Source organism: Lucilia cuprina, chromosome 4 (assembly GCF_022045245.1).
Source record: "Lucilia cuprina isolate Lc7/37 chromosome 4, ASM2204524v1, whole genome shotgun sequence".
Lineage (NCBI taxonomy): Eukaryota > Metazoa > Arthropoda > Insecta > Diptera > Calliphoridae > Lucilia > Lucilia cuprina.
The window spans coordinates 12,480,418-12,504,569 of record NC_060952.1 but is presented as its reverse complement, the minus strand read 5'-3'; the positions used below and the strand labels follow the sequence as shown (position 1 = coordinate 12,504,569).

Below are 24,152 nucleotides of genomic sequence, written 5' to 3'. Positions count from 1 at the left end.
ACCCAGCGACAGCTGTATCAACCGAAAGTTTTTCCCCAGGAAAGAACTATCGGCCACAGTCGAGCTGTTACAACAACAACAACAACAAAGTCAAAGCTTTTGCCATTGTTGTATTATGATAATGGGTGGCTTTTTGTTTTGCTGTTTTTTTTTTGCAAATTTTGTTTACAACAATTTTCTAATCCAAGTCGTCTAATTTCCATGAAAATTTTCTGAAGGTTATTGAGTAAAGACAACTGAACGAAATATGTTTTTATATGTTTATTTCTAATCTGTAATAAAAGTCTCATTATCATTTTGTTACAGACACCGACATCACGTAGACATTGACAGAGACATTGTGACAACACTAACAACTGCGGGAATGAATGAATCAATTGTCACCATCTACAATTACCAGCATGAGTCATCTGTCATAAAATTTGTTTAGGAAAAAATGTGGTTGAAAAATACAAATTCAACGAAATGATTTAAGGAAAATTTTCTTTAAATTTTAAGCGTTACATCAAATCTTTGATGTTAAAATGTTTAGATCTAAAATAATAAAATTTGACCTCTAACAAGAGAAAATTTTTTAATATTTTTGTTCGTAAAAAGGGAAACGTAGTAAAATATTGAACCGCAAATTTGGAAATACTGTGTGTGTGCATATTTTGTACAAAAGTAGGACAACATTATTATAGCCTTCATTTTTTTTAATTTATTTTCCTATATTGCTCTAAATAAAGTAATTTGTCATAAAAAGTATGATAAAAAATTTTCACAAATATGGCAAATATCATTAAAAAATAGCAATTTATTTTATACGTATGCATTAATTATCTTTCATAAACTATCAATGTTCCCATTTGCTACATTTACATGTTAGACAGAACTATAAAGGAAATAATTCTTATTCATTAAAATCATTAAATGGTTGATTGGTTAACGTGGTTGCCAAACAACTTAGAAGAGTCGAAAGAACTATATTTTGACAACACAACAAAAAATAATTCCTAATGTATTTAAAAAAAGTTTTCTTTCAATTAACCGATTATCAAAACTTTTAACTTTGAATTCAATGAATTTGAATTTTGAATTTTCTCTTTCAATTAAGAAAGAAAAACATGAATATTTAAGTTACGATTTATTTGAAAATGTTTACTCCAAAATAGTAAATCAAACAGCAAAGAATTATTAGTTTTACAAATCTGTATCGATTTATTACTTAGATTGTGATTATTATTTATATTTTATTGATTTTTTTCCTCTTTAATTGTAATATTCATTATTATTATTATATAAAATGTTAAAGTATTTTACCTAATCGTTCATGTGTCACTTCGTCTGTCTGTTATTTTATTGCAAATTGTGTGGAAATAAAGCTTCACCTTCGTGAGAAGGATATACGTATGTTTGTCATTTTAACGATACAATTTAAAGAACCTTTAACATTTTTATTCTGACCTCTTTTAGATAGTGGTTCGATTTAGACATGTCTGTCTGTCCGTCCTCTGGTATGCTTAAATCAGTTTTCAGAAGACCACAGGGGTGTGGTGTTGTGGCGGACTTTAACCGATGTTTGTGTTTTTCACTTATGGATTTAAGTTCAGTTAACTTTGTTAGTATTGCCAACTTTTCGCTCAAAAACATAAACAATGAACAGCTGTTTTTTTTCAAATAATACTTCTGTAAAATGTAAAATTTAAAAAACTGTTAAATAAACATTTAAAACAATAACAAATAAAACAAAACAAATTAGAAAACTGCAATTTACTTGGGGCGGGTTTCTTACTACTCAGTTTAACTAGGCTTAACTTGCTGTTAGATTGAATTCCGAACAAATTTAGGCGGACTTTAACCGATGATCGTGTTTTTCAGTTTTAGATTTAAGCTCGGTTAACTTTGTTAGTATTGCCAACTTTTCACTCAAAAACATAAACAATGAACAGCTGTAAAATGGAAAATTTCGGAAAAATGTTACAAAAACATTTAAAACAACAATAAATAAAACAAAGCAAATCAGAAAATAGCAATTTACTTAAAATATTAAGTTTTTGTTCTTCCGAAATCATTGTTTTATTGTTTTTGTTAATTGTGTTTTCTCACTTATAACTTGAGTTTAATTGTCCAATTACACTCAGTTAAACTAAGATAATAAGTAAATTTACTGATAACTGAAAAACACAAAACATATATTAAACTAGGTTTAAACAAAGAATGTAGATTATCTTTATCTGAAAAACCCGGCCTCAGTTTTAGATTTAAGCTCAGTTAACTTTGTTAGTTTAGCCAACTTTTCACTCAAAAACATGTACAATGAACAGCTGTTTTTTGCAAACAATACTTTTGTAAAATGAAAAAATGTTAAATAAACATTTAAAACAATAATAAATAAAACAAAACAAATCAGAAAATTGCAATTTACTTAAAATATTAAGGCTTTTTCTTTCGAAATCATTATTTTATTGTTTTTGTTAATTGTGTTTTCTCACTTATAACTTGAGTTTAATTGGCCAATAACACTTAGTTATACTAAGATAATACGTAACGTGACTGTTTACTGAAAAACACAAAACATATATTAAACTAGGTTTAAACAAAGATTTTAATAAACCCCTTAGGGCGATAAAGATAATCTTCTTTCTTTGGTTAAACCTGGTTTATTATATGTTTCGTGTTTTTCAGTTATCACTAAAGTTACTTATTATCTTAGTTTAACTGAATGTAATTGGCCAATTAAACTCAAGTTATAAGTGAGAAAACACAATTAACAAAAACAATAAAACAATGATTTCGGAAGAACAAAAACATAATATTTTAAGTAAATTGCAATTTTCTGATTTGTTTCGTATAAATTATTATTGTTTTAAATGTTTATTTAACATTATTCCAAAAATTTTCCATTTTACAAAAGTATTGTTTGCAAAAAACAGCTGTTCATTGTCTATGTTTTTGAGTGAAAACTTGGCAATACTAACAAAGTTAACTGAGCTTAAATCTAAAACTGAAAAACACAATAATCGGTTATAGTCCGCCTAAATTTGTTCCTAGTTTAATCTAACAGCATGTTAAGCCTAGTTTAACTGATGAATAAGAAAACCGCCCTTACTAGTTAAATGGTTAGTTAAAATCATGAAGCATATACATAAAATCCTCTTCTGGAAATCATTTTGGGATATAGTGCTTCACGAAAATATTTTATTCAAATCTGCGATTTTCCCGGCAGTTGAAATTGATAATAGCTCCCATATAAAGTAAACTTCCGAAAATCATATAATCCTAACTAGCTCATGTATTTAAGTTGATATGGAGAAAGATTTCTTTACAAATATGTTTAACCAGGTTTTTCAAATCTATTATTTTAAGAGAAATATGTAAGAATATTAAAACTTAAAAACAAATATAAAGCTAATTTTTAAAATTTTACTTACAATCTAGAACCCTGTGTACTTTTTCATTGAACCCTCGTATACTTTCTTAGTACAAATTTTTCACATCAAGTTCGTGTACTCGTTTAGTTGTTTTGTTTGATCCATTTCTCAACAAAACACAAATAACAATAAAAAGAAAGGTGGAGGATAGGAAATGTTAGTAAGACTAAAAAAGGAAAGAAATTAAAATAAAAGAAATAAAATAATATTATTCATATATGTTTCTATGTATAAATGAATGAATGTTTGCATATTATTCTCACAACTATTTTGCAATAAAAACAAAAAAAGAAACTATAAAACAAAAGAATTAGTACAATACTTTATATAGTATAGTTGTCAGACATTCGTCCGTCCAACATTCGCGATGGACAGATGGATGGATGAATAAAATAAAACCATAGTTTCGTTTTTACGAAATCAGTTGTAAACGCGATTTTCAAGCTACAAGATGTACAAGAGAACTAATCAATTGTGTTGTCGTTGTAGTCATAATCATCATTGTCGTCTAGTATATTTTGCTATACAAAATTGTGCAGTTTGTTGTAAATCATTTAAATTTATAAAATTTAAATTTAACAATAAATTTTAATTTAAAATAAAAATATAAGAAAAAAAACAATTTTTTTATATAAATACAAACAAAAAACGATACAACTAAAATATTGTTTTGTCTGCAACCGATAGAGTGCAATAAATTTTTATAAATTATTGTTGTTTTATTTTCATTAGTGAGGGAGAGTGTCAAACTAGCGAAAACAGGAGAGAGAGGGAGAGAATGTGACCATTAAAACAGGTTAATTAAAAAAGGTGACCATAACTAAATGTTATAAAAATTCGCACAGGTTAATAATTCAAATAAAACTATTAAATTCACATTTTTTATAATTGTTTTTTTCTTATATTTAATTAAATACAATTGTTTGTTGGAATGTGCGTGTTTGAATCTATAAATTTAAAATTGTTGGCTGGATGTAAAAATTATTTCAGTGATTGAAAGTAAAATTTTAAAAATTTGTTATTTAACAAATTAGTGTATAGATGAATCATTGGTCTTTAGTTAAACACAGACTATTCAATAGATTAATACATAAGTAAGATAATAATCAAATTGTAAGATAATAATCATACTGTATCTAAAAAGCCGAACCAAAGTGCCCCTCAATCTAATCTTTGAAAGATAAATAATTCCTAAAGAAAAGTTTATGTTCACAAATGTATTGATCTAAGGTCAGGTTTTTAACTACTCAGTTAAACTAGACATAACAATTTTGTCGGATTTAACTCAGAATAAATTAAAGCGGACTTTAACTGATGATTGTGTTATGTGATTCAGGGCGGGTTTCTTACTCATCAGTTAAAGTAGGCTTAACTTGCTGTTAGATTAAACTCGAAACAAATTGTGTTTTTCAGTTTTAGATTTAAGCTCAGTTAACTTTGTTAGTATCACCAAGTTTTCACTCAAAAACATAAACAATGAACAGCTGTTTTTTGCAAACAATACTTTTGTAAAATGGAAAATTTTGGAAAAATGTTAAATAAACATTTAAAACAATAATTAATGAAACAAATCAAATCTCACTTATAACTTGAGTTTAATTGGCCAATTACACTCAGTTAAACGAAGATAACAAGTAACTATACTGATAACTGAAAAACACGAAACATATATTAAACCAAGTTTAACCAAAGAATGAAGATTATCTTTATCAGAAAAACTCGCCCTCAGTTATGGATTTAAGTTCAGTTAACTTTGATAGTATTGCCAACTTTCAGTCAAAAACATAACAAAGAACAGTTGTTTTTTTTTAACATTACTTTTGTAAAATGAAAAATTTTAGAAAATAAGTTAAATAAACATTTATATCAATAATAATGTTGATAAAACAAATCAGAAAAATGCTATTTACTAAACATAAAGATTTTCTTCTTTTCAATTCATTATTTTATTGTTTTTGTTGATTGTGTTTTCTCAATTTTCCAAAACTCAGCTAAACTTAGATAATAAGAAACTTTGAAATAAGAAACTGATTACTAAAAAACACAAAACTTATATTAAACTAGGTTTAACCAAAGAGTGAAGATTATCTTTATCAGAAAAACAAGCCCTAAGTAACGTTACTGATTGCTAAAAAAACACAAACATTTTTTAAACAAGGTTTAAGCAATGAATGTAGATTATCTTTATCAAAAAAAAACCTACCCTAATTAAACTAAAACTTAGCCGTGTAATGCGAACTTCTGCCTTCTACTTATAATTGGTCATAGAAATGTCTTATCCTCCCATCTACTAAATATTACGACATACATGAATTGAAGAATCAAACTTATAATAATATATCGAATAAATTAAATCAAACATACAATTGCATACTTCAAGACCCACAACACCCGCAAATTGAACGTGACAACAATTTGTTGTTTCACTCACTCGTTCTCTCGTTATTTTTATAACGGTCATCTATTTAATTTGTCCCACGCTACTAATTTGATAATGGCATGTACTAAAAATGTATAAATAAAATTTGTTCGTTCCGTTCATACCACTAAAATAAATGTTTCCTTATCACATCTTTCACTTGCATACCCGCCCACCTTCGGCACGATTTCCAATAAAATAAACGTAAAAAAAAACAAATACATTTGTATGCAAGAGGATGGCAACATCAAGGGGTTTAGATTTAGGAGAGGCGCCTCAAAATATCATTTATATTATCATTACTATTTCTGAGCTATTTTTTTGTTTTCTTCTTTATTTCTATATTTATTTTTAATTGTTTTTGAATGCATGAATGAATGTACGAATGTGTGCAATGTTTTTAATTTATTTATTTAATTTTATTTTACAAATTCCGTTACAGATCTTTATGAGATTGTGCTACCTCACCTCCCGTATGTAGTATGGGTAGTGTGGGGTGGGTGGTGTTTTATAGTATTTAACACGCTACTTTTTGTGTTTATAAACAAGTAAAAACTTGTATGTAATTGATCAAATTTGACTCTAGGTTACCGTACAATGATATAAAGTAATTTTCGAAAGGTTGTTTCTGAATTTTTTTTATGTATTGTGTATATTTTTTGAAGACCCCAGATATTTGTGAAATTCGAATCTTAAATAATTCTATTAGACATGTTTTCGATAAGATCGTTTCTCAAAATCTGAAATGGTTTCCATACAAATGTAAATATTAACATTTCTTGAAAAAGTTTCCAAAATCGACTATGATTAAAAAACACTATCTAATTCCTTATTGGACATACGCTTTAGACAATTGACTACAAATTCTATTAAAAAAATTAATTTATGTTATTGATAACGACAACTCATTACCAAGCAATGTGTGAAATAACTACATTAAATACAATACTCGTTACCAGAATTTGAAAATATTTTACTGGGATAGGGCTTCATATGGTAATTTTTGTTTTTGTACTTAGTAAATTTTATTTTACAAAAACAGACAGAAACTTATTGTTTTGTTAAAATCAGAGATGGAAGTTAATGAGATTATTAAACATTTGATATAGTTGTAAAAAAAAAAATTGTTATGCATTGCGAACATTAGCACAAGTCGAAAGCTCTTACTGCTATAGTAATGTAGGTAGTGTAGGGTATTTATTTGAAAACTATTTTTAGTGTCTAAGATCAATGTACAAAGCATTTGTTTGTTCATTCATTATTTTATCCAGAATTAATAAAAGTTGTTGTATTTTTTGTGTGTTTTTATTACATTATAAAATTGTTGTTATTTTACGTTTAAAAATAAAATAAAATTAATGAATAAATATATGCAAGTCATGACATATACAGCCACAGATCCGAGTGGAAATATAGAAAATTTTGAAATATAAAGAAAAGAAAAACAGTTGTTGATAAATTTCAAAAATTAGAAAACATCAGACAATTTGTCAAAATATATTTTTGAAACTTTAAAGGTGGAAGTACACAACACGCGTTGTACGCGGCAACGTGTAATAGGCTTCTGTCAAAAAAGCTGAAATTGTGTATTTTCATTCAACAATTTCCACACTGTAGTTTGTAAAGCGTCTGTCGCTAAAAGTTTAGCAACTTTCAATATTTGACGCGACGTCAGCTGATCAGGGTTGTATTTTGTTTTATGTAGAATTAAAATATACTAATATAAAATAAATTTCACCAATAATAAAAGAAAAATATTAAAAATGTAAACAAAAACTTAAAATTTTGTTTTTTTTAAACAGTAATAAGTTAAAAAACATAAAAAGAAAGATCGAAATAATTGAATGATCGAATGTAAAACTTGCAGCTTAAAAAGCGTGTAAAGTTTGAAAAGCGCAAAACGCGTTGCCGCCTCAATGCGTGTTGTGTACTTTTTTCACCTTAAATGTGTAGGGCATTGCATTCAATCAGTACTGTTCGCCTTAAACAAGAACATTTAAATTTAATGGTTCTAATGCCTTGTTTGATTTTACAAAATTATACACTTTCTCTCATCCATACGTTCTATAAACAAATAAATTACATTGTTTTTGTCTGTTGGTGTATATGTTTAATGTCATGTTCTTATTTTTATTTTATTTGTTAATTTTATTATTATTTTTGTTTGTTTTTTAAGTTTTTTTTTTTTTTTGTTGGCATTAAGTAGTGCATATCGCCAGCAATTATTTATATTCAACACGACCATGTGAATGAAAACATTTCATTCCAATTTTATTTTTATTTAGACAAAGGTATTTTTATACCCTTCACCTTCGTGAGAAGGGTATATATAAGTTTGTCATTTCGTTTGTAATTTCTATAATATAGTTTTCCGACCCTATAAAGTATATATATTCTGGATCCTTATAGATAGCGGAGTCGATAAAGCCATGTCCGTCTGTCTGTTTGTCTGTTGAAATCAGTTTTTAGAGGTCCCCAGATATTGGCGAGATCCGAATCTTCAATATTTCAGTTAGACATGCTTTCGAGAAGATCGCTATTTAAAATCAGCAAAATCGGTCTATAACGAAGATATGAGCAAAACCTATGAAAATTTCATCAAATAAGCCAAATTTTTTCATGCTTTGTTAAAAAAGCAACAACAACACTGTGAATTGGATAAATATGTACATGTGCGTGTGGAGATGTATTTGGTTTTATTCAGCTGTGTATTTTTTTTTTTTTTGTATGTTTGGATGCTTTTCTGTTCTCACGAAGGTGAAGGGTATAACAAGAACATGGAGATAAAGCAGTAATATGTTGGTAATACAGCTGATATTTGTTTGAGGGTGGTAATACAGTTTGACGGTGGTATTACAGTACAACGGTTAATATTTATTTCTGCTACAGTTTATATTTGTTTGTGTGTATGTTATGTGTGACATATGTGCAGAGATACAAAATAAATAAAAACTGTTTTTTTAAAACATACTTGGTGAAGGGTATATAAAATTCGGCACAGCCGAATATAGAAATATTACTTGTTTCTATTTCCTTTCTCTAATAAAAACTAATAAACCTCCACTATAGTGAAGTTTATGATGATGTTTGTTAATTCCCAAAAAACTTCATTACAATAAAAATTCCTTATTATTCTTAAAATATTTGATCAACTTTACTCAATATCAAATCCATTAACAAATCGCCTTTCAATTATATGCCTTTAGTCATAAATGTAATGTCTTCAAGTTTTTTTTTTTTCAAATTTTGTGAACAACTTAAATTTTAAGGTTAAATTGAAAGTTACAAACAATAATTATTATGAAAATTATTGATTCTAAGATATCACTTAATATTGCCAATATTTTAACAACAATTCATTGTTTATTACTTTATTGTTTATGTTGTATTAAACACAAACTATCAAGGTAAATTGATTAGTTTTACTAAAGCAAAATTGTCTAGTATTTAAAAAAATTTCTTTATCGTTACGATTATATATTTTCAGGTTCAGTAAAGCTTATAACTACAAATTAATTAAAATAATAAGAAAAAAATCTAAAACAAGCTAAAAGCAAATCATGTCTATAGAAGGTTTTTTCGTTTGTGTTTTAAATATATTAAAATCATTTTAAATACGTTTTAGCCATAATTTACGTTTTAGATTTGTGTTTATTTTTTCTTTGCGGTAAATATTGTATTTTGTTTTTGCTTTACAAATAACAACAAAATACTATTAATATACATTTTTTTCAAAAAGCACGTGCCTCCCCTCTTTTAAGTTTTTTTAATAAAACGTTCTAGGTATTGTGTTTTTTTTAGTAAGAACAACAAATATTTAAATAATATTCAATGAATATAAATAATATATGCAAATTGTCTAATACGTATAATTTGAAAATAAGCTAAATGTCAATTTACAGTTAGTTTCAAGAAAACGTGGCGACTATTGTCAAAACTATAATCAACAACATAGACGAGGCTATAGTCAGGTCTACATATATAATTGTCTACGGTGTAGTACTTAGACGAAAATATAGTCAAGATTTTAGACCAAACTATCGACTAGACAGTTAGTTAATTTTAACATTAGTCTACGAAAATGTAATATAGACTATAGACGATACTATAGTAAAGACTACAGACGAGACTATTGCAAAGACATAGATTATTTACGAGTCTATAGCCGAGACTATATTTAAGGCTATAAATTAGACTATAGTCAAGAACAATTGTCTATGCTATACACTTTCATCAAATATTTACAACAGAATATAGTCAAAATTTTAGACAAAATTATCGACTAGACAGTTAGTTAGTTTATATTAACATTAGTCCACGAAAATGTAGTCTAGATTATAGACGAGACTATAGTCAAGACTACAGACGAGACTATAGTCAAGAATTCAGAAGAATATTGTCCGGACTATAGACAAGTCTATAATCAAGACTTTGGAAGAGATTATTGTCAAGGCTACATAATACAACAGTCAAGACTGTAGACGAGACTGTAGTCTGGACAAGTTTATAGTCAAAATACATACGAGACGAGACTATAGTATTGACTAAAGACGAGACTTTAGTATTGACTTAAGACGAGACTATAGTCCTGACTAAAGACGAGACTATAGTCCTGATTATAGATGAGACTATAGTCCTGATTATAGACGAGACAATAGTCCTGACTATAGATGAGACTATAGTCCTGACTTTACACGAGACTAAAGTTCTGACTAAAGACGAGACTATAGTCCTGCTATAGACGAGACTATTGTTATGACTATAGACTAAACTATAATCCTGACTAGAGACGAGTCTATAATCCTGAGTGTAGACAAGTCTATAGAATATACTCCTGACTATAGATGAGACTATAGTCAAGACTTTAGACGACCCTATGGTCATGACTATAGACGAGAATAGAGTCAAGACTTTAGAAGACCCTATAGTCATGATTATAGACGAGAAAAGAGTCAAGATATAGACGAAACTATAGTCAAGACTATAAACGAAACTATACTCAAGACTATAAACGAGAATAGTCAAGACTATAGACGAGTCTATGGTCAAGACTATTGTCATGACTATAGTCGAGTCTATGGTCAAGGCAACTGTCATGACTAAAGGCGTGTCCATAGTCAAGACTATAGTCCTGTCTTAGACCTCGTCTATTGTGTTAAATATAGACTTAATGATAAGAGGATTATTTTTTTATAACCAACTGTATAATTTCTATTACGTCGAAAAAAAATTAGACGTATTTGAAACGTTACGACTGGCGGCGGCTGATTCTACTGTTGAAGTCCATTTGTTATCGAAATAAATTATTTAGTTTTTGTTATTCTTGATATTTTTTATTAATTATGTATATTATATAGACAACCTGTTATTTATGTGATTCCAAAAATAAATAAAAAACAGACTGATGCCTAGACACGAGACGAAACAATAATAGTAAATTCTAAACATATTCCACTAGTTATAAGGTTGACTGTAGGGTAGTAGTAATTGATAAATGAAAGCTACAAAAAAATAAATCAAGTAACGCCATGTAAATATTGTAAATTAATGATTTTTTAACACTCAAGCAAGTGTTGAAATATAAATAATTACATTTTTATGTAAATTCTGTTAATTTGTTATATGATTGATTATGAATATTGATGTTAATAATTTATGATAGATTTATAGGTGAATTGTGCAAGTTCTGCATTGAGATCTTCTACTCTAGAATTGCGTAAAAATTTGAGCGAAACCTAGAAATTATTGATACATAATTTTTATGAAATATGAAATTTTATTTATTATATGCATTTGTATTTAAAATTGTCAATAATATCTGTTCATAATTTTCGTTTTAAAAAAAAAATTCCAATTTGATTAAAATTCTGCTCAATGCTGCTTGTTTTACACTAAAGAACATAATTGTTAAAACTTATGTTTTTTTTTTTTTATTTATAAATGTATTAGTTTTTGTGTATTTTTAATTTCTTACCATATAATTAATTACTCGCTCCGATTCAAAATGTTCACCATTCATTAACAATCCCACCAAATATGCGTCGTCGCCGCCACCTGATTATGTCATTCAACAGCCCACTAACGCACGAATTATTTTTATGCAAAATAAACAAAATTAAAAAAATATATATTTAACACTATTTTTAACATTTAAAACATTTTAAAATTTGTATTTTAAAAACAAATATAAAAATATAAAAAATATTGTACAAAAACAAATAAAAATATTGAAAATCATATAAATATTCTTTTTTTTTAATCTATTATTTTACACAAATGAAATAAAATAATTACAGTTAAAAATGTATTGAATATTTAATTGAAATATTCACAATACATTCCATTCAATTTAGTTCCTGTCAATTATGTTATTCATTTCGCGTAAATTTTTTGATTTCTATTTTATACTTTCATCGATTTTGCTTAATTTGCAACAGGTGCTGGCTGACTGGCTGCAGCTAACCCCAAAAAAATATATATATTCTATATATTCTATTTGTAACATTTGTTTCTAAACTAAAATGACAAATTTAATAAATGATAACATGAACAAATGTTTGTTGTTGAATATACATACATACATATGCATATGCATATATTTTTAGGAAATTTTAAATAAATTTATTTGTAGCAAAGCCATAAATGTGCATAAATCTCATTTTCATTAACAAACCTCTGAAATTAAGATACACTATTTTTGAAATCAAAATAATTTTTCTTATTATTTTAGCGTTTCTGTTTTTAGTGTATTTTTCATTTCGCAAATAAATTAAGTTAAATTTATTTAATATAAAAATAATTATTTATTTGTTTAGATTTTAACATTGCTAAATTATATATATTTTTTTATTATAAAAAAATATTTTTCTGATCCATTTGGGTAGTCACTGAAGAATTTCAAAGAGTTTTAAAAGCCTTGCTTAAGTAATACAAGAGAGTCTTTGGACTTAACTATAGACTAGACTGTAACTGACTATAAACTACACTATAGACTTATCTATAAACTATAGACTAGATCTTAGACTAGACTTTAGATCAGACTTTTGACAAGACTATAGATTAGACTATAGATTATAGACTTGACTATAGGCTAGAATATAGATTAGACTTTAGATTAGGCAATAAAATTTACAAAAGAAAAGACTATAGACTAGACTATAGACTAGACTATAGAATAGACTATAGACTAGACTTTAGACTAGACTATAGACTAGACTATAGACTAGGCTATGGACTAGACTGTAGACTAGACTATAGACTAGACTATAGACTAGACTATAGACTAGACTATAGACTAGACTATAGACTAGACTATAGACTAGACTATAGACTAGACTATAGACTAGACTATAGACTAGACTATAGACTAGACTATAGACTAGACTATAGACTAGACTATAGACTAGACTATGGACTAGTCATAGACTAGACTATAGACTAGACTATAGACTAGACTATAGACTATAGACTAGACTATAGACTAGACTATAGACTAGACTATAGACTAGACTATAGACTAGACTAAAGGCTATACTATAGACTAGACTATAGACTTGACTATAAACTAGACTGTAGTCAAGACTATAAATTAGCCTGTAGCCTAGAGACGAAACTATTAACTAGACACTACTATGATCTACCCATACACTAGACTAGAGACTTCACTATATACTGGACTTTAGACTGCAGTATAGACTAGACTTATCCATTCTCTACATTAAAAACTACGCTATGTACTAGACTATAGACGATTACAACAAAAAAAGTATTATCATTTTAATTAAATCATTATTCATACCTATTTATATTTCTGTTTTACACGAGATTTTTCTTCAAAATTTATTTTGAATATTTTTTCTTACAACGAATGAATTATTTTTTGATATAAATCATTTGTAACAATTTCAATCCTAATTTGCCATTCTCTCTAGGGAAAATTTGTTGTTGTTTTCATTTCTATTTTAAGTAGAAATTTTATTTGCGGCACGTTTTTTCTATAATGTCTTAATGAATTGGTGACATTATTATATTCTTTTTATAAAATTTATAATGATATACCCATGCCATTTTTTTTAATTAAAGGAAAGTCAACGTTATATTTTGAATACACTTAAAACAAATCTGTATATATTTTAATTTGTCTATGACCCATTTTAAATATAGAAAATTTTCTTTTCACAATTTACACGTTGCAAGAATGATATATACATTTTTTTGGTTGCCATTTCGGAAATTCTTATCGAAATACAGTAGTTTTCCTATTTAACGAACCCATATGTTGTCAGGCCTGTTCGTAAAATTGAAAAGTTCGTTATATGCAGTACTAAGTAAAACGTGGGTTTTTGGTAGGAAAATAATTAAAAATAGGTACATAAAATATTTTTAAATGTATTTTATAAAAATTTATTCTTTTTTTTATAAAAATAGTACAAAACACAAAATTCCGAATCTTATATATCCACCTTCAAACCATATTTGTGTCGAATTTAATCGCTGTATTTTTAATTCTGTCATGAGCTTTAAAGGTATTTCTCGAAGTTCATCGCTATACTCGTATTTTTAAGCGAGTAATGAGCGTTGAAGTAATTTTGTTAAGGGGGCCTGATATGGAGGGTAAGGTCAATTATGGACCGATTCCCATAAAATTTGTTAGAGATATCGGTTAGTACTCGGCGTACTCGTATTGTTAAGCGAGTATTGAGCGTTAAAGTCATTATCTGAAGGACGGACGGACATAGCTACATCAAACTAAAATTTAATAAGAACACAGAATGAGTTACAGTTTTGGGTATAAAAGCACCGCTTGCTACAACTTAGGTTATTTGTTATTTTTGATAAATGTCATTTTATCTTAATTTAAATAATAATATTTTTATTAGTTCGTTAAACAGAGTACAAAAAACAAGTTTTGTTCGTTATTTAAGGTAGTCAATAGGAAAAATTAGCTAGTTCGTTAAATGCGATGTTCGTAGAATTGAATGGTCGTTAAATCGGAAAACTACTGTAACGATTCTCAATGGTTAATAAAATCGGGTTTCGAGTATATTTTTTTATTTAGAATATTTTATCGCTTGAATATATTGAGCTAGATATATAATTCAATTTCTTATATATATTTTATTGACTTGTATATCAAAATTGCAATTCTAAATTTTTTGTAATACTTGAGTCGTTTGAGTTTTGGTAGTTTGACATTTTTATAATATGTGATAAAAACTGTTTTCAATCATGTTCCCTCCAGACACTGTTCACCTGTTGACGTCTTTCGTGTAAATACTACGTGATTTGTAGCTATTGTTTTAATGAAAATTCTCATTGATTTATGACGGACACATTGACATTCTCATGTCTTTAAAGTTCTTTCCCCTGTCAAGTATTAAATAATCTTATTTGTTTTTCAATTGTTTAATTTTTTTCGTCAAAATGCTAATAATAATTGTTTATTTTTCAATTATTTTTAAAATATTTAAAGGGGATTTTGTGCAATAAAAAAATAAACAAAAGTAAAAGTCAAGGTTGTTTTCAAATACATTATTTGATAGAAAAAAATTATGTTTTTTGAGTGTACTACAAAATTGAGTTAAATAAACATACAAAGTTTTTTATTTAAGTGTATATTTTAAGATATTTAACATGATTTTTTTATTTAATAAGTGTGGTTTTCTGTTCTTTATTGTTTGTTTTAGTTTTTTACTTAATATTTACTTTTCTCCAACACTTATTATTAACAAAAAATGGCTATTGTTTAATTTTTTTTTTATGAATTTTGGTTAAATATTCAAATTTGTTTTTGTATACCCAAAGTGATTCTCTTTCTATAAATAAAAAATTTAATTATTGCGCATATTTTTAACTTGTATTTTATTCTTTTTTTTTGCAGATAACACCGTTTAAAATCAACAACGTTATTTTTCGAGTTATTTAAAGGTGAGTTTTTATTTCAATCTAAACTTCCGATATACTTATAAATAATATCTATATATATAAATGCACAAAAAAATTATTAAAGTCATTTTAAACTTAAAATTCAAGATGTAAATTAGAATTGAAATTTTGTCCTTTTTTCATAACTTTCATAAAATCGACTTTCTTTAAAACATATGTTTTTCCAATCAATATCTTATAAATAAAGTACTTTTGTAAAAAAATATTTTTTTGGAGAAGAATTATAATAAATTTAGAACAAAATGTTATTTTAGGCAAAATTTCGATTATCTAAAAAAGAGATTTTATAAAAAAATATATATTTTTCAAAAATTTTTGGATAAAAAAAGAAAACTTTTTTGAAAGTAGAGAATTTTGCATTGATTTTTAAATGAATTTTTGAAAATTTTGTATAAAAAACAAAAGGAATTTTTTTATAAAAAAGAAAATTAAGAGATTTTCAAAAATTTTTTATAAAAAGGAATTTTTTCCAAAGTTATTTTAAAAGGAAAAAATTTTATAGAAAAGGATTTTTTATAAAAAAAGACAATTTTCCATATATTTTATATAAACAGTGAATTTTTTAAAAATATATTTTTTTTATTTTTTTTTATAAAAAATGAGAATTTTAGAAAATTTATATAATAAAAACGATATTTTAAAATTTTTTTAAAGAAATTTAAAAAAAAAATTCCAAAAAAATTATATAAAACATTATATTTTTCTTTAAAAAACAGAAAATTAAAAAAATCTTCCAAAAATTTGTATACCCTACACCACTATAGTGGGGAAGATATTATGAGTTTGTGCTCAAAATTCTTTATTCGCACCCAGCATGACGCGACAAAGCAAAAAAAGAACTTCCAAAGAAGCAAAGAAGAAGTAGAATTTACTCCATGGGAAGTACTGAAAAAGACCTGAAGAAGTGATGATTTTAACACAGGCTTGTCATAGGAGGGATGTTCTTTTTATTTGATTCCAAATTCACTACATCTGAAGTCATTCTCTCGAAATAATTTTTATGTTTTTTTTAAGATATTAGGAAGTGAAATTATAGAATAAAACTAATTTTACTTAAATAATATTAACAAAATGTTTACAAGCATTTATCAACTCCAAAATAAAATGGGTTTAATTCAAAAAATTTCTGTACAAAAGACCTTCAATTTTCAACCAAATTGGATTTTTTTCACTTCTTAGGAAGTCAATAAACATCATTTCCATAGAAGGTAAACAAATTCACTTAGTGTTACTTTTGAAGTGGTGATAAAAGTTATTCTTTTGAAAGTACTTCTTTTTATTTTTACAGGGGATTTTCATTTATCACATACCCCAGAACGAAGCCTGCAAATGAATTAAATCGGTCCATTATTTCGTCTAGCTTCCATACAATCGTACCCCCCGGAGGGCTTTTAAATTCATTATTGTGTTAATAGTCATAGTAGTCCCCTTATCGCCTATCAACATTTCACGTTTCCTTTTAATTTTTTTGTTCAAAAATTTTTTTTACCTTAAAAAACTTTTTTTGTTGGATTAAACAGCCGTTGAGTACAAAATCATCTATTGTGAATAAATTGTCTAAATGACAGTGGCGATTTTCGTAATGACCCCAATACAAACTCTCCTTCAGAAGGTCCAAATTTACAAATAAACATTAATAACACGATGAAACCTTAATGTAGACGAAATTAGTAAGATTATTTGTGTCTTAAAACATAAAAATTCACGCCAACATTTCCAAATATAAAATGTTGTCATTGTCTTGTTATATTAAAAGATATCTAAAAGAATACTACATTTGGTAAATTTTTACTACTAACAGCGATTTTCGCCAACATAAAACGCTTGCAGTCGCCATTGTAATGTAAACTGTATAACACTCGCTTTTATACTGTTTACACACACGCACCTACTTAATAGGTGAAGTCAGAGAATGAATGAGAGATCAACTTGTGTTCATTGTAATCGAATGTGGTGCTGTTTGGTGTTTGTATTTATTGTGTTTTATTTTTAAATCGTTTATTCAATTAAAATAGGCTGGTTATAACAGAAAGCATAGCACATTTTTGCTAAAAATAGATTGTTATTATGCAAAATGACTACTTTATGCTAAATTTAAATATATATTTTTTTATTAAAAATTTGCCATTCACACAATAAGTACTTGTGCGCAAAAAAGAAACAATCAGCATACAACAATATTGTAACAGAAAACGATGTTTATAACATTTGGGGTCACATGACAGAGTTGCCGGAACCAAATCATAAATAAAAATAGTCCCTGTCTTAAATATTTGACAAAAATTAAAAAAAAATTTCACCTTCATCGAAGATCAAAATTTGAATATGACCTTAACGTTTATAAAATTTTCGATAATATAATTTGAAGCCCGAAAAAATTGAAACTAAACCCCAGAACTGCCCGTGGGGCACATGCGCCAAATATATGTAATGCTTGTGATGTAAAACAAAATTTGGTTAAAATATAGAAAAAATCAGTAACAATTTGTTTTGATTTTTTTGTTAAGTTTTGTGAAATAAACAATAAATATCTGATTTATTATACTTTGTTTAATGAATTAGGGTATAAAAAAGCATTCTAAGTTTTTATTTTTGTAATTTTTTCTTTTATTTTACTAATGACAAATCTGCCCCATCCCCTTGGCGCATTTACCCCATGGATGGGGCGGTATCGTCATTTTAGGTCAGTGCGGAAAAGTTAAAAAATATGTACAAAAGGATGACTTAAGAAAAATTGAAAGGAATAAAACTAAAGCCAACATATCTAAGTATCCGAACCAAGAAAAAAATCTAGAATATGTATTGTGGTTTTAATTTGAGACCGCCTCAAAAAAAGTGGTGTATGGTCCCCCTTCTACCCTACTAGTACTTTTAAGCTTAATGCAATTCAATATAAATAAGTTATATATGAATTAAAATCTTCGTATAATCGGTACACAATTGAACCAACCTTTCATATAAGATCATCTTTAACACCTACCTATTTCAGTAATAAAACGTGACCGAAAAAGGTTTTACAGAAAATTTCATCTCTCTGAAAAAAAATTTCATAAATATCGGTCCTTATTGGATCCAAGATCCTACATTAGATTCAATTCAGAAAACGATTCAAATGCTCATAACTTGATTAGAAATCATGTGATCTGTTCAAAAATTAAACCTGGCCAAGATATAATTCCATAAAAAGGATTTGATTTAAACACTAATCTCCATTTGGAGATCAGTTCATAATTCAAAGCCTTATAAAGGATGTATTGCGAAAATCTTTACCATATTCCTAATCATAAACGACTATAAAATTTACTATTAATCTAATACATTACTAAATCGTCTTTGTATATACTTTGAAGAAATGAAAAAAAAATTGGACAAATTGGCAACTCTTGGGTTAACCCAGCAAAAGTATTAAAATTAATTTAATCCAAGAAATGTATCTAAAAACCCTTTTAACTGAAATATATAGGTATTTTAATTCAAACTACAACTAGTTCCTTTAAGTTAAAATGACAAATATTTAACTAAGTTAAAATTAAATGGATGATATTGCTGGGTTATATGCAAATTCAAAATATGTTTTTAATTTTTCTCTGCCAGTTGATTTTACAGTTTGTTGCCAGTTGACATGTATTTAAATTACTACAATGACAATAACAGCAACAACAACAAAAATACTACAATGACAATAACAGCAACAACAACACCAATCAAATCACTCTCATAAAAAGTAGTTTAATAAAAAACTACAACAACATAATCATAATAAAATTATTACATAAACATAATAATTGAACTTGACAGTTTTCATCATAAGAAAATGTATTTTTAATATAGAAAATTATTATTAAATCAGCTGATTTTGAAGAAATTTTTAAATACCAATAATGAATTTTAACAAATTCTGTCCAATATTTGTTTAATGTGATTATATATGTTTGTCTCAACCAATTAAAAAGCAAAATAATATTTCTGATTTTATAATGGTTCAATTTACAAATTGTTGCTACTTTTTGTAAAATTTAAAACTCACGTGAATTGCTTATTTAAATATAAATATTATTCGTGTTTACTTTTTTTTTAATTTCTTTTGTAAAAATATTTATTGCATTTCTGCAGTTTGTTTCGTTTGATTTTACTTATTAAATGTTGTTTTTAATTGAGTGTGGGAAAATGTAAATGAATGCCCTACATTGAGTACTAAAACAGGTCACGTTGTGTTTGAGCGCATAATTGTTCATTTATTTTTTCTCAAATATTTGATAAGTGTGAACATACCTTAAGAGTGGCAAATACATCAATTACTGATACAAATACATTGGTTACGGTCTGCTAAATTGTCGAAGAAAAATAATTATTTATTTATTTAGTTTATGTTGATTTGTGGTCCTTGCACCATGAATAAGTAGTAAAAATAATTTGGCATGATTTCCTAGGCGCCTTTTTGTTTTCTTTTTTTAATTAAAAGTTTTTATTTAAAATTTGTTTTAATTAAAAATAACAAATAAACAAAAATATAATACAAATATATTTTCATTTTGTTATTTGCTTAACTCAAGTATTTACATTTTAAATATTTTCCTTAATATTATGTATTATTTTCAAATTGAAGGTCTTAAGCAGAAGGTTTTAATGCTTTCCGGAGAAAAAAGGATTATAAGATGAGTTGAGAATGGAAATGTGATAAGTCCAGTTCTATAAATTTGTATTAAAATATAAAAAATATTCTAAATCCGGCTTTACACGATCACTCAAGTGAATGTGTAAAAAAGTACGAATCATCTAAACGCAATATGTAATGAATTATTATAGCAGAAAGTATAAAACTATATTTATATGTAGTAGGTTGATCAATGAATTTACCCTTTTTCAATATAAGAGGCTCCCTGAAATTAAGCGTAAAATTTAAATATTTTTCACAAAGATAATGTCAATACACGCGACCACCTATTTGGTACCAGGCATGTACCATTAAGTACATTAGTACTTTTTGAACCGGAACTGAACTAGAACTGAACTAGAACTGAACTAGAACTGAACTAGAACTGAACTAGAACTGAACTAGAACTGAACTAGAACTGAACTAGAACTGAACTAGAACTGAACTAGAACTGAACTAGAACTGAACTAGAACTGAACTAGAACTGAACTAGAACTGAACTAGAACTGAACTAGAACTGAACTAGAACTGAACTAGAACTGAACTGGAACTGAACTAGAACTGAACTAGAACTGTACTAGAAGTGAACTAGAACTGAACTTAAACTAAACTAGAACTAAACTAGAGCCAAACAGGAAATGAACAAGATATGAACTAGAACTGAATTCAAAATGATACCTACACCAAATTAACGAGAATTCTATCCGAGAATCAAATAATACAATAGATTTCACATAAATTATTTTGACAGTTTAAAGCATAAACAAACTCTTATTAAGCTTTTTAATAATAAAAATATCAACAGTTTATTTTATCACTTTTCAAATTAAGAAATTAATAAAATTGTCATTAACAGAGGTGTGTTATTACTTTAGTATTGTCATAAATTAAGTAAATTTTTTTCAAAATCCAAACATTTCAAATTCATTAACGTGGCAAGATTTTGTTCAAAAAAATAGCAAATTTAAGTTTTTGTACAAAAAAAAAATATGACTTTGTATCGGTTAATGACATGCAGTTCAGAAAAGCAAAAAATCGCGACATAAAATTTAAATAGTTTTTGTTGATTCTGTCTTCAAACGATTTTCAAAAATAAGAAAAAAAAAATCGCATGAGTGTAATGAACCTTTTAGGTGTTTGTTTTTTTGCGTATTTTATTTAAAATTTAAAATAAATTTAAAACAACAAACTAATGAAAAGATCATTAGACGTCCTTGTTATAGTTGAGGTTATTTAATGTATGGATGAATGAACTTTTTTTTTTTGGTAGATAAAATTTTATTTATAATTTTAAAAACTGTCATGAACCATGTTATTAATATGCATTTGCTAATAGTTTTTTTGTGTTATGTTTAAAAATTTTAAATAAAATAGATTTATCTTTCTTGTGTTTTGTTTTTATTTTTAAAATTTTTTCTCTCCCCATAATTATGAGTATTTTTTGAGTGAGTTTATAAATTTACACTCAAAAGAAAATTTCATTGAAGCATATGAAAACAATTCATTATTTAAAATACAAATTTTTTGGGTTTAATTCTAATGATCATCTGCTGTTCGTGATCATTACTCTAATACAAGTGATGCCATACACACACGGTTTTCTTCGCATCTAAATGTTAAACGCGCGCGCGCTTTTTGTTTCGTTTTAATAAAAGTATACAATTAATAATAAAAATAATAATATTAAACAGAAATAAACCATTACAAAAAAGGTGCAAAAATTCAATCAATTGTTTAAATTGTTTACTTTTCTTAGCAAAAAAAATCATTAAATAAAGAAAAACAAAATTACCCGATAAAAACTAAACCAGCCATACAATTTTTTAAATATATATTTTTTTATAAATAAATACTACAATTAATTTCACGTGCATTTCAATTAACACCCTTTTATAAACAAAATGGAAAAAATAAGAAAAATTTTCTTAAATCTGTTGAATTTTTTATAAATTTTATTTCAAGTGTTTGTGTGCTTTTGTACTTAAAGTTCGATATATAAACACAAAAGTGGCTAAAAATAACAACAAATATTTTAATTAACACAAATATTAAATTCAAAATAAACATAAACAAATATTAATATAAATTTATCCTAACATAAAAAATCAATTTGGAAAACTTTGAAAGTATTTAAATGTAAGAAAAAGTTTTCTTTACGTTAAAACTACATTTCGCTACTAACTTTATAGTAAGTAACGTACTAACATTGCCATTGCATGAAAGAATCTAAGCGTATAAAATATTCAACCAACAAACTAACTGTTTCTAGTGATTCACAAGATATTGACACCTAATATTTTCCACTTCACAAATCGAATGCCCGAACTCAGAAAGAATATAAGAAAAAAAAATTATAAAAACTAATCAGAACTGAACTAGAACTAAACCAAAACAGAACTATTGCTAAACTAAAATAGAACGGAACTGGAACTGAGCTAGAACTATAATAGAACTGAACTAGAACTGAACTAGAACTGAACTAGAACTGAACTAGAACTGAACTAGAACTGAACTAGAACTGAACTAGAACTGAACTAGAACTGAACTAGAACTGAACTAGAACTGAACTAGAACTGAACTAGAACTGAACTAGAACTGAACTAGAACTGAACTAGAACTGAACTAGAACTGAACTAGAACTGAACTAGAACTGAACTAGAACTGAACTAGAACTGAACTAGAACTGAACTAGAACTGAACTAGAACTGAACTAAAACTGAACTAGAACTGAACTAGAACTATCTTATTAAGAAATGGTGTACAATTTTTTCCTCTACTAAACTTCTTACTAAGTGTGACTAAAATTAATAAATATAATTTCCAACATCTTGCTTTCTTTTAATTTTCATTATACACGCTTACTGCATGCAAAATTCGATAGAAGAATATTGCGCTCATTATACATTCGATCAAAACAATTGAAAAACAGTGGTTTTCACATGATCATCAAAACACTTCTTGTCCAAAACATCTGAAGTATACGAATAGATCCGCATTTAAGACTCCGAACTAAATGAGAAATTCATCAAATTGAAAAAAATACATAACAAAATTATGCAAATAAATTTCAAATATTCGAATTTGATCTATTTAAATGCCATGATTTTTTATTTTTACCATACCCTGTGTTAAATTGATAATATTGATTAAGTAAACTTGGAAACAAATTTGGCATACATTCTTATTTTTAGATTTTTTTATAACTGGTTTTAGCTTTTTGCAATACAATATTAACAATTAATAGAAAATTAACACATTTTTCTGTTAAAAATTAAACAAAATTAGTTATTTTTAAAGGCGATCATATGACATTTAAGTTTTAGATAAAGTTTTTATTCAAAGAAGAGGAGAGAGAAGCCTCAAACTTAAGATAGATGAAAAAATAAAGAACAATAGAAGTTTTAAATATCATAATTAATAAATATTTTCGTAAAAAATTTCTTACAATTTGAAATTATTAATTAAACATTTACTGTTTTCAGTCTTCACCACTTCTTGGCACTTTCCATTTCCTTTTAATTTTTTTATTTTTTTTGTTTTTGCATTCTGTAAATTATTTTTGTTTTTTTTTCTTATTTACAATTTGGGTTACCAGAACACAACCAAAAATAAATCACTGTCACTGTACCCGTTTTGTCTGAACATCTTGCTTAACAATATTTAATTTGTTTATACATCAACCGCAAAGTTACTTATTTTGATTATTTGTAGGATTGGTTCA

General features: G+C 26.6%; 2 protein-coding genes and 1 long non-coding RNA gene across 3 annotated transcripts in view; 2 read left to right on the top strand and 1 right to left on the bottom strand.

Moving 5' to 3' along the window:
- Positions 1-1,609: 1,609 nt before the first annotated feature.
- LOC124419337 lies at positions 1,610-24,081 on the bottom strand. Its single transcript, XR_006940500.1, has 5 exons — positions 23,877-24,081; positions 11,807-11,910; positions 3,414-3,579; positions 3,092-3,335; positions 1,610-1,668 (listed from the first exon to the last, which is right to left on the bottom strand). It is a non-coding gene; the product is annotated as an uncharacterized LOC124419337 (long non-coding RNA).
- LOC111687618 (E3 ubiquitin-protein ligase RNF181 homolog) overlaps positions 15,713-24,152 on the top strand; it is a 36,033-nt gene continuing 27,593 nt past the window's right edge. The window contains exon 1 of the mRNA XM_046948262.1: positions 15,713-15,759. The gene's annotated coding sequence lies outside the window, so the exon portion shown is untranslated. The remainder of the gene's footprint in view (positions 15,760-24,152) is intronic.
- LOC111687614 (serine/threonine-protein kinase OSR1) overlaps positions 15,719-24,152 on the top strand; it is a 31,366-nt gene continuing 22,932 nt past the window's right edge. Inside the window, exon 1 of the mRNA XM_046948261.1 lies at positions 15,719-15,759. The gene's annotated coding sequence lies outside the window, so the exon portion shown is untranslated. The remainder of the gene's footprint in view (positions 15,760-24,152) is intronic.